Here is a 12,541-nt window from a genome sequence, read left to right as displayed (position 1 = left end):
TTAGGTTGCAAAAGACAAGATTTTAGAAGTGGTAGCACACTGAGGACAAAAACAGGAATGTTACTTTAAAAATTGAGCCTTTCTATGCTTTCAAGGAATTGATCACAGAAAAGTAATCCTAGACTGAGATAAAGTTGAATTATCTAAAGTACAGAAGTTATCATTTTAAAACAACTAAATCTTTGGGAGAAAAAAATGTATTCAAATTCCCCTTTGTATTTAGCCATAGCATTTTTTTAACTCAATTTCTGGGTTTTTAAAAGACCCAAAAGCTATTTTACTATTACTAATTCATAGATGTTGTATTATTCATGTTCTAAGGAAGTCATGCTGGTCATTCACACACTTTATTCCTGAATTTCTAGTAGAAAATGAGAGACTATTAAAAGAATTACAAAACAATTTTATTAAAAGATTTCATTTTAAGGCACCTAAAATATCTATGAATGTATTCTCACTCATTTCATTAAATTCATGGCCAACTTCAATACTGCTTAGTTAACACTGAGCATATAACTCAGCCACTCGGTGTAGAAAACAGAGTAGTTTAATCCAAAGGTAAAGTTTCACTGGGTTAAAAAATCAAACAAACAACTGAGGGAACATTTTTTGGACTAGAGGACTGCAATAAAGAATGCCAAGCCTTACGCTTCAAAATGGTGTCTGAAGAACATATTAATCTTAAAGCAATTGTTTTAAAAATGAAATACAAGACATAAAAACGGGTGACCAAGTGTTTGCAAAGCATTTTCACTTCTTCAAATCCTGCACTGTTTCTCCTGTGACCCTAAATGCAAAATAAACATATTCTCCTAATGGACATTTCTAAACCTTTTTTTTTTTTTTTAACCACTGATCCTTTTGAGAACACAGTGGGGTGGGGGGAGAGGGAGGGGGGATAGGCCCACATACATATATCTACAAAATTTTACATATAATTTAATGGATTCAGATATACTCCACCAAGGCCATCTGGACTCCCTAAGGTTTCATGTACCCAAGTTAAGAACACCTGGCCTAAAACAATATATTTTCAGCTTAGAGGTTTTTCTAAACCTCCTAATCCCAAAAAGCATTGAAGACAATAGTAGAAGCACCCAGTAGGTACTCATTAAGTGTGAGTGGTTGATGATAATAAACATCTGTTCCCTCCCCTTACATATGTAATAACTCGGAATTATTTAATACGTTAAGCACCCAGCCTGCTTTGTCTTCTTGATGGAAAGTATAGTGTCAGTCACCAGTTACTGACTGGGTCCTTACTTGTTAATTTGTGAATTTCTGCCTGAACTATTCAGTCCACATCTGCTATTTCCTGTGATATTGAAAGCAAAGCAATATTAGAGATTTAACCCTTCAATAAGTAGGAATTAACAAGATCTAAAGTAGATCTAAGTTCATGAGAAAACCAAGGTGTCCCAATTCTCCAGAACTTAGTTTTGGCTGAAAGGTTCAGAAGAACAATAGACTTGGGAAACAGCAAGCAAGATCATATGCAGTTATACTGAGATCTATTTACTTAGAAATGATGCTCTTCTGAGTGTAGTAGCAATTACTAACTCTTATTATCCATTTCTCCTCTCCTACACACCAGAATTTCCAACCTGCTAACAATTAGGGTAATGTGACTAGTTCCAGTTGATGGAATATAAACATAAGTCGCAAGTGTCACTTCTCGGGAAAGACATTGAAAAGCTCCAGATCTACCCTCCTGCTTGCTCAAACAGTGACAGCAACCCAGAAACTACATGTTTGTACTGCTAAACCACATGGTAGGATCTTAAAAAATCACTTGGAAGGGAGCTCCCCTGGAGAAATTATCTTAATCCTTTAATATTTCAGCACTTATTTGATAGCTAAAAATGGCTTAACCTAATCTAACACCCCAAGCCGTATGACATTTTGATTAATTAACATGTAATAGGTAATAAAAATAATTTTAAAATTAAGTGGTAGAAATTGGTCAAATGATTTTGAACATATTTTGGAACCCCCACAATTCACAAATTATATTGAAATGCATTGACATTGCTCTCGGTTCTCTGAATAACAATAGGTAATATTTCTGAGTGGACGTGGAATGGAGTGGCACTTCATTGCTCATGTTTGGGGTTATCATGGGAACTGGGTGTGGGATTTGCTTACCAACAACCACAGCTAAACATTTGCCACAAATTTTTAGACCATCTAACTCCATAAGCTGTAACAATTTACTATGATATGACTGGTAAGATGTTCTGTGTGGTTGGTGACAAAATCTCCATGAACAAGCAAATGTTTAATGACTTTTAAAGTGAAAATCTGTTCTCTTCTCTAACTAGACTATAAAGATGTATGTATATACCATAGGGAGATAGAGCAGGTTCTTAAAAGAAAATGAATTATTTACTCTTATGCAATACTAATAGGCAAACCTCTTACGGAACACAACTGCAGCTACCTCTGGCAAATGTTTCTTTGAATAAACAATTATATTATAAATGACCACTATTTTCATTATTAGGAAACACTGATAATGGCAAATGACAGGAGATTTATGCCCCAGACAGTAAGATGTGTAGATTTTTCCATAATCCCTCCTAAAATCAATCACTTAGTTGTCACAGGTCACTTGAAGCCAAAGTAACTTTTCAATCAATGCTCAGCATACCTCCTATGATATTAAGTGTTATGCACATCCGGCAAGAAGAAAGCTTAACACTCCTTATAAGCAGGATAATAAAGGCAGTAATTACTAATAGAACATTTGCAATGACCTAATGTTGAGCTCATAAACACCTACCCACTGATTGTCTCAATTGCTCTTAGATGAATCTTGGAGGGTGGCAGACCATTTTTCAGTGCAAACTGGCATTCAATTATGGTCTTCATTTGATTAAGCATCGTATTCACAAGGTCAATTTGTTCTCTGTACACAAGCTATTACATCTTTTTCATCCAAAGAAGACAAAGTACTGCTTCCTGCCTTTCATGAGAGAATGAAATCAGGTTAGCATCTTGTGTTAATGATCCTTTCAGATAAAGATGCATTGTTCAGCTGAATGAGAATATGGAGCAATATCCTAATCACAGAGCAATATACTTGAAAAGCTAGAATATCATTTGAGAGGAATTAACTCATCTCCCATGGTATATTGGGGAAAGAAATAGATGGCAATTATTCTTTCACTCAATGGGGAAGCAAAGGCACAAAGATCCATGGACAGAGATGACAGAACAAATGAGAACAAGCTTCACACCTTCTATTGTCATAATCATTCCATTTTAACCCAAATAAAACAAGCTCTTCTAGGATTAGGTTTAAGGTGAGCTCAAAATTTTCCAAATGTTATAAAAGCACCTAAACTCATACAAAACACTGTAACCTTCCACACGTGTGTGCGCACACACAGACACAAACATTTCACTCTCACAGCACTGATGAACAGTTTGAAAAATTCACTGGAATGGAATCCCCTTTCTTTCGTGTCAGAAATCTCTCCTCTATCAACTAGACCAGTGGTCGTAAACTGCGGCTGGCGAGCCACATGCGGCTCTTTAGCCCCTTGAGTGTGGCTCTTCCACAAAATACCACGTGCGGGCGCACACGTAAAGTGCGATTGAAACTTCGTGGCCCATGCACAGAAGTCGGTTTTCGGCCTGGGCAAGTCTATTTTGAAAAAGTGGCGTTAGAAGAACTGGAGGGTGTCGGTCTGTCGGGCGACAGGAGACAGCGGCGCAGGCGGGCCACGGGATACACAGCGCAGGGAGGTACATTGTTTTGAGGTACATTCACTGAGGTCGACCCCTTCCAACTCTCCCATCCACACTCACTCGTCTATCTGAAACAAGTATACAAGATGAGTGAGTGTGGATGGGAGAGTTGGAAGGGGTGGGCCTCAGCAAACGTACCTCAATCAGATTGAGGACGTCTTTAGCAAAGGCCAGCTTAGGAGTACCCTAATTAAGTTAATAACAACGTACCTACCTATATAGTTTAAGTTTAAAAAATTTGGCTCTCAAAAGAAATTTCAGTCATTGTACTGTTGATATTTGGCTCTGTTGACTAATGAGTTTGCCGACCACTGAACTAGACTATTATTCTCTCATATCCCAATGCCTGTCCTTGGTGCCTCCCCCCATTTAAGTCCTTTCCTTTCAGGTGTTCCCATTTTTTTCCAAGCACATTATCCATCTTGGCTTCCCTAATTCCATATCTCCATTCATTGCACCATTAACTAAGCAAAGTCTAGGTAGAGAAGTAATTTTTCTTAGAAGTTAGCTGTATATGTGGAACTGGCCAGAAGACAGGCAAATAAATATGTCAAAATATATACTTTAATATGTAGATTTTGTTCTTGTCATGTATGTACATATGTGCACATATAGCTCTTTAATTTCACATTTAGGACTGAAGACCAAGTTCTCATGAGGTAGCTACACTTGAATCAACATTTTTCTCTTAAGCCACTAATTTTACCTCTGCTTTTACTTTGGAACTTTTGGTGACTTGAATGAAATGTTTAGTCAAGTCAATTCTGCCAGAAGTTTTCTTATTTTAAATATCTCCAAATCCAGAAATGCCAGCCCCAGTGACTCAAAAAGTATAATTAGTTAAGGTAGTATTTGTGTTTATAGAAGACTTGAGCACGAATAAACTAAACCTGTCCACAAAAATGTCTACCACTCGTTTAAGTCAGACTTTGCCACCTTTAAATATAGCTAGTCATTTATACAATGGAGAAAACAATAACTGTTCTATCACTCTCTAAAAGTTGCAACTAAATGTTATAAAACAGATGAAATCACTTGAGAATTACAAAATTCCATCCCAATGAACGATCTGTATGTTGCCCTTGATCTCACAACCAGATGGTATTAAGTGAAATTTCTTGGAAGCCAGGATCTTCCATTTTTTTCCAAGTGTCCTCTTATGCATATTTTTATGATAATTTAAAGCAATGAGTAAAGAATTAAAGAAAACTGAATTCTGAATTAGGCTAAGCTTAAACTCTGGTTTCTACAATTTACTATCCATAAGACTTAGGGGATGTCATTTAACCTCTTCATTCCTCTGAATCCTCATGTGTAAAATGAAGATAAAATTATTACCTAAGGTGTTGCTGTGATAATTTAATGTGTTAAAAATGTGCAGTAAAACCCCCAGTGGCACATTAAAAGTGTTATAAAAATTACTCGAAAGAGCAAGAATATTTTCACCATCTGGTATTCTATGTCAAGAGTCTGTGGAAAAAGAAATTAAAAGCTTCATAGTACTGAAAATATTACTTAAAGTTGCCAATTTAAACTTCTTGTATTTGCAAATAAGATATTTCCCAATCTATTCATATTGATTTCTAATATTAGCCATATTTCACTACATGTTATAAGTATCATTTAGTGAAAGGAACACAGTATATGGGAACAAATAGACTGGTATTTAAATCCATTTATCTTTAAACTAGTGACCCACTGCACAAAATCTGTGCACATATAAAGGGAATTAATTAGAGGCAATATTTTAATATTTCAGATTTGCCCTTTCTCTATAATAGAAGTTTCAACAATGAAAGAAAATTAGTAAAATGCATATGAAAATCTTCCTCCTGTCATAGTCTGGGGCACGCCATAGGAACCAGAGTCCCCACCCACCCACATGCGCCTCAAAATCGCACGAGACCCAGACCTAGCTGGCCCCACTCCCATTGGGCTAGATCCAGATCTGGCTGGCCCCACCCCCATCAAACCTGGCAGGGTGTGGGGCATTGCCTAAGGTCCCCTGGCCCAGGCCAGGGGGCATGGTCTGAAGTCCCCCATCAAGCCCCTCCAGTCAGGGAGCACAGCCTCTGGTCTCCCAGCCCGGGGCAGGGTACACAGCCTGAGGTCCCCCATCAAGCTCCACCAGGCTAGGGACATGGCCTGAGGTCCCCTGTCAAGCCCCACCAGGCGGGGGGCACAGCCTCAGGTTCCTGTGATTGCTTGTTAAGGCTTGTTATGGGAACCTGGCCTCCACTGTGGGTGCAGCCATCTTGTATTATGGAATCCCTGCCTATGTTGTGGGCGCAGCCATCTTGACCATTACTGCATGATGGTCAATTTGCATATTTTCTCTTTATTAGATAAGACAAGTTATCTGACATCTTTGAATTTGAGATTTTGGTACCTGCAAAATAATAATAATAATAATAATAATAATAATAATAATAATAATAATTCCTAATATATTTGTGAGGTTATTCACAAAAATATGAAGCTGTCCGTATTGTTCCTGCCAAATAGGTTATAAGAAACAGAGCATAGTAGTTACTGTCTCCTGATGATGGGGTGTTTTTGTGTCCTTTCCAATAATATTCATTAAGTGTCAGCTCCTTAGGGATTTCAGACTCACGTTCTAAATTTCAAATGAGGAACCAATGACAAGTCTTAAGAAATCCATATTCTTAAGAAATAATACTTTAAAGAAGTGCTTTAAAAACTGTGGCCTAAGACCCCTGTGGGAGCCCAGGATTATTTCTATAAAACCATGTGTACACTCAGCCTGGTCTGCTGAGTATATAAACAACGTTGAACACTGAGTATTAACAGCATACAGAATCATTTGAAAACATGGCTTTTCCTTAAAAACCTGGCAACCACTAGTCAAAGGACACTCACACTAAAGCATCTTAAAGTCATTTTAAATCGCTGATTCACAGCAGGGCTCTTATTTTAACTGTCCATCTTCCCCCACACTCTGGTAACTTTTATAGTTTCCTCTTTGAGCTCTGTTTTATAGTGTGATTGCTCATGCATATTTGTTCCAGGCTATATTTCTAATACGCATAGAATCATGCACTCTCAGAGTTAAAAAGGACCTTAAAGTCATCTAGCTCAACCATCCATCAGATGCCTGAATTACTCCTGCTATGTCCACATCCACGCTCATGGTGCCTTAAATATACCCTAGACATTAGCCCTATAGCCAAACATTAACTCTGACTCTAGTGGAATTCTTAATTCATCAGCACTTTTAAAACTCCCCACTTGTAACAAAAATCTCAATTAAAGTGTATTTAACTGCTACTTTCACAAGATGACCGATTCCCTATAATATATAATGAGCTAGCTCATCATCAGTATTCGAGTCACTCTCATGTATTAAAGTACATGCTAAGGGAGCTACATTAACTCTTTCAGACCACTAGGGCATTTAGTATACTAAGTACAGAATCCAGATAGAGGCATGAATTGATAGCTTGATGAGAAGTAAAATATAAGTAGCCAGAAATAAGGGTCATTTATAAGAATGGTGCTTTTTAGTATGTGTTAACTACAAAAAGAAACATTATTAAGTACCATGAACCACCATTTAAATGATTTCATTAGAAATTTAAATCTATATAGGCTCTCACTCTTTGAAGCATCACATTAAGAGAGTTGTGTGCCTGTTACAGAGAGACACTGTGATATGACAGCCATTAAAATAACTGTCTAGTCAGTCTCAAAACGATAGGCATTACATTTGTGTTGACCATTAACTTTCTTTTTAAATGTTTAGTGATACAAAATGAAAAGTACCAAATTTAAAATTTCTCCTATTTCCTCTTTTGGCTGTTTTTGCTGTTTTAAGGGTCACTTGCTATTCATACAGCTTTACAACTGACATTAAAATAATGCATATAATATTCATTGTATGTGCACAGAATAGACTTTTGCCAATAATTCTGGATATAAACTTAAAGAATAGTGTTTTTCACAAAACCTTTTTCCCCCCCTTTTACATTCATTGCTCTTGGAAATTGAGTGTATTCTACATAGATTAGTGTCAACTAATGTACCAAGAATGAGTTGAAATATACTTTTTTATGATAAAAACTGCATAAACTTGACTCTCCTCATTTCTGGGAAACACACTGATTTCTAGCTTCTTTACATAAGCAACATAGCAACCACTTATTCAGATAGGTTATCAGTACCATGATATAGGAGGTACACGAATTATAGTAGCTCTACGAAATGCAACAAACATGCAGAGTTCTCATAGAATTTATCAATAAAATATCCTGTGTTAGTTTCTATTTCTGCCCTTACAAAGTCTTGCAGAGATGGTGTTTAAAGAGCCCTCCCTGGGAAGCTTCAAACACTGGCAAATGTCTTCCGAAAAAACCTGTGATATATTTCATGACTTTCAAGTCCAATAGACTCACTCCAAACATGCAAAACTATAAACACAATAAAACAACAAAATCATGCTTATTTCTATTACTTCAACTGCAGTCCTATCTCCTAGGAGAAAGCCAACACAGCTTCTTGATGGCATCCAGAATGAGGAATGTCCTAGGCGACACTCTCCACCCGCAAAAAAAGTGGCTATGGATTATCATCTCAGATCTCTATGAGTCGAGATACTCTAGAACAGTGGTTCTCAACCTTCCTAATGCCATGACCCTTTAATACAGTTCTTCATGTTGTGGTGACCCCCAACCATAAAATTATTTTCGTTGCTACTTCATAACTGTAATTTTGCTACTGTTATGAATCGTAATGTAAATATCTGATATGCAGGATGTATTTTCATTGTTACAAATTGAACATAATTAAAGCATAGTGATTAATCAAAAAAATATGTAATTATATATGTGTTTTCCGATGGCCTTAGGCGACCCCTGTGAAAGGGTCATTTGACCCCCAAAGGGGTCATGACCCATAGGTTGAGAACTGCTGAGGAATCTTAAAGCTCCTCATTCCCCTTACTTAAGCAGCATTCTAATATTTTCTAACATAAGTGGGGTTTTTTTTGTGTTTGTTTTTTACTTTATTTTTGCAGGAACATCTATAATCAATATCTTCAGTTTAAAATAGAAATCTATAAGTATGTTTTAATTTTTGTAATTGATACTGTACCATTGATCTTGGTTAATTTCTTACTATTTTGTCCATAGGGTACTTTTTTTTTTTTAAATATATTTTATTGATTTTTTACAGAGAGGAAGGGAGAGAGATAGAGAGTTAGAAACATCGATGAGAGAGAAACATCAATCAGCTGCCTCCTGCACATCTCCTACTGGGGATATGCCCGCAACCCAGGTACATGCCCTTGACCGGAATCGAACCTGGGACCTTTCAGTCCGCAGGCCGACGCTCTATCCACTGAGCCAAACCGGTTTCGGCCCATAGGGTACTTTTATAGATTTATTAATTATGCCTCAGATATATCTAGTTGTTTATTTGCTTTTCTTTCTTTTCACTGCTGTATAATGGTTCATATTCTTTAACATACATACTTATGGGTCAATTTTATATGTTTCTGTGTCTGTAGTGAAGGACTGAATTGCTGGGTTACTAACAAAACTTATAAACATACATCTTATGTTTGTTACTTTCTAGGACCATCATTGACTTTTATGTTGCTCTTGGTTCTGGCAAACTTGCTGTAAATTTTTATTAGTTCTACTTTTTTTCCTGGTACAGTGACCATTCTATGTTGAAGCTAATTTCATCCACAGACATTGAAAAGTATTGTCCCTTCCCTTTCACATCTCATATACTTAGTTGTTCTGATTTAATTATTTGGTAAATTAGGGCTTTCAATTTTTTTCATTTATAAACTAGAAATAATACCAGATATTCTTTTCTTGTTTCCAGATGAATTAGCTTGTTTCCTTTAAAGTATGATAGTTAATTTTAGCTATTTAGTTCCCATAGCTTTATCAAACTAAGGAATTCCTATTTCTAGTATTATGAGACTTTTTGTCATATCTATGACTCTCTCTTCTGTTACTTTATATAATCAAGTGATTTTGTTTCTCTCCCAACCCACCAATAAGGCAAATTATACCAACAGATTATCTGATATTAAAACATCCTCACTTTTACTAGATCATGATATATTATTATTTTCATTGCACTGTTCTTTCTACTTTGGATTTGTTTATGATTTCTAAAGGAAACAAAATATTTTTGTAGGTTAAATGGCCCTATAACTATTTTACTTATACTGCCTTTATCTGGTTTTAAAAGATGGTTGATTTAGATTCAAAAATTAACTTTGTAGCATTTTCTTCCATTTCTCTTTTTTGAAATTGCATATATTAAATAGGGGTTATATTTTGAATGCTGATAGTTTGGTAGAATGCACTGTCAAGCCATCGGAATTTGAGGGAGATTTGCTGGAGATACTTTTATTATTAATTCCATTTCTTATAGGATTTTTAAAAATGTGCTCATTCAATAATTTTTACTTAAAACTTAATAGAAACTTTTTGGCTAGGTTTCCTTTGGCCATCTTCCTTCACAGTATACATATTAAATTTTCATCTCAAAAACGTTTAGCTTAGAATTAGAAAATACTTTGTACTCTATTTGCTTTTCCTGGAAAGACCTAAAACATATCACAAAGGATTCCTTTAACTAAAACAAATAAGAGCCAACTCTGATATTTTTGTTCTCTTTTCTTCCCTTTGGTGCCTTAGCATTGACAAGTGAGTTTTTGTTTTCTTTCTCTTGTCATGACTCTTTATTTCTTCAACACGAGATCTGTTTCTCAAGAAACGGGAAATGAGAGAATGCAAGCACAGCAGTCTCTGCTCTAGAACGCTAGTGGTAACAACAAAACAAAACAAAAGCAGCCATGTTCCTGTGCTGTGGGACAAGGAAGAGGCATCTGACCTCCTAGATTCCCAGCCTAGGAGTGGTAGTGCTCACCCAGCCACACTGTGATTCTATCCACTTCTATCTGAGCTGTCATCGGGCGGGCAACATGAGGCACTTCAGGATGATTTGGTTTCATTTGTTTGTCTAGGCACTTTGTTTGGTTAGGGTTGATTTTCACCACAAGCAGGGAGGCTAGGCAAGTCCTACTGGCAGGCTGGCTGCTTTTATCTTGGCTCCCACCCAGCATCAAGGAGCAGGAATTCCCAGGTCAGGAGAGAGTGAACTACTACTGATAGTTGCATGCTGCAGAATCTGCAGTTTGCCTTCTCTGGCTTTTATTCTGCTCTAGGGAAATTGAGAAGAGAGGATCAGATGTGATCAAGGTACCATTGTTCTTAAATATTTTTAATTTGTTTTCTTTTAAAATTGTTATTATAATCTTAGGTACATGCAAATAACATAATCAAATCACAAAAGATCATGAAAAACAATCCATGAAACAAAGTTTTGCTTCCACACATGTCCCCCACCTCTTGATCACCCTCACCATATACTAATGCTGCTGGTATACTGGTTCTGTAGATACTTTGAATCAGACTTCTTACTACACTACTCTAAATTATGTGGCCCTGTTCTTTTTTCTAGTTACTTCATCAGGTCACCATTTATAGCTATAAAATTGACTAATATTTTAAACAGCTACTTAGTATGTATCCAGTTGGATGAATGTTCCATAATTTATTTAACCAGCCTTTTACCAATGGACATTTGTTTCAAATGTATATATAAATATACTGCAATAAGCATTGAATTGTGCAAACTATTTGTGAATATGTAAAATTACATTTCTAGTATAAATTCCTAGAAGGAGATTTGAGGGATCAAGTGGCATATAAAATATGATAGTTAATAGCCAAGTTTTGGTACATAGATATTATTTCAATTTACACTTAACCAACTAAGTATCTGAGAGCACTGCTTTTCCTAAGCATTTCCAGTGAGCAAGGGTGGTATTATCTAATACTTGGATACCTGCCAATTTGATAAGTAAAAATAATTTAATTTCTTTTTTTTTTAATTTGATGAAGAATGTTTTAAATCAGATTTATTAAGGTATAATTTATAATCTACACTTGGGATTCTGTGACATACTATTCTGAGTTTTCAAATATGCATAAATTTCTGTAATTACCACTATAGTCAAGATATAAAACATTTCTATGACTCTAAGAAGCTTCTTTGTGCCACTTTGTAGCCACTCCCCCATTACCAACCCCTGAAAAACCACTGATCTGATTTTGGTCCCTATAATTTTGTCTATTTAAGAATGTCAGAAATTGAACCGTACAATATGTAGTCTTTTATGCCTAATGTCTTTCATTTAGCATGATTCTTTTAAGATATCTGTTCTGTTGCATGTATCAGTTGATTGTTCCTTTTCATTGTATGATATACCACAATTTTATCCATTTTACAGTTGATGGACATCTAGATTTTTTTTTTTACTTTTGAGTGATACAGAATAAATCTATAAATGTTTACATACAGGTATTTGGATAGATATATCTATTTTCCTTTAGCTGAATACCAAATAGGGTGATTGCTTGGTTTAATGATAATACCTGGTTAATTTAAAAAGAAAATGCCAAAATGTTTTCCTAAGTGGCTCTATCATTTTTCATGCCCACTAGCAATTAAGAGTTCTAGTTGCTTCTAATTGTTGTCAGCACTTGGGATAGTCAATTTTACTTTAAGCTTTTCTAATAGGTATTTAATGGCATCTCAAGTGGTTTCAATTTGCATTATACTAATGACACAATGACAAATGATATTGTGTATCTTTTCATATGTTTACCATCTATAGCTCTGTGTACATGATGAGTTTGTTAAAAAATATTTAATCCTTTTTAAAATTAGATTATTTGTTTCT

Source organism: Myotis myotis, unplaced genomic scaffold (genome assembly GCF_014108235.1).
Source record: "Myotis myotis isolate mMyoMyo1 unplaced genomic scaffold, mMyoMyo1.p scaffold_m19_p_5, whole genome shotgun sequence".
NCBI classification, from domain to species: domain Eukaryota; kingdom Metazoa; phylum Chordata; class Mammalia; order Chiroptera; family Vespertilionidae; genus Myotis; species Myotis myotis.
The sequence above is the reverse complement of the archived record's forward strand: the minus strand, read 5'-3'. Positions refer to the sequence as shown.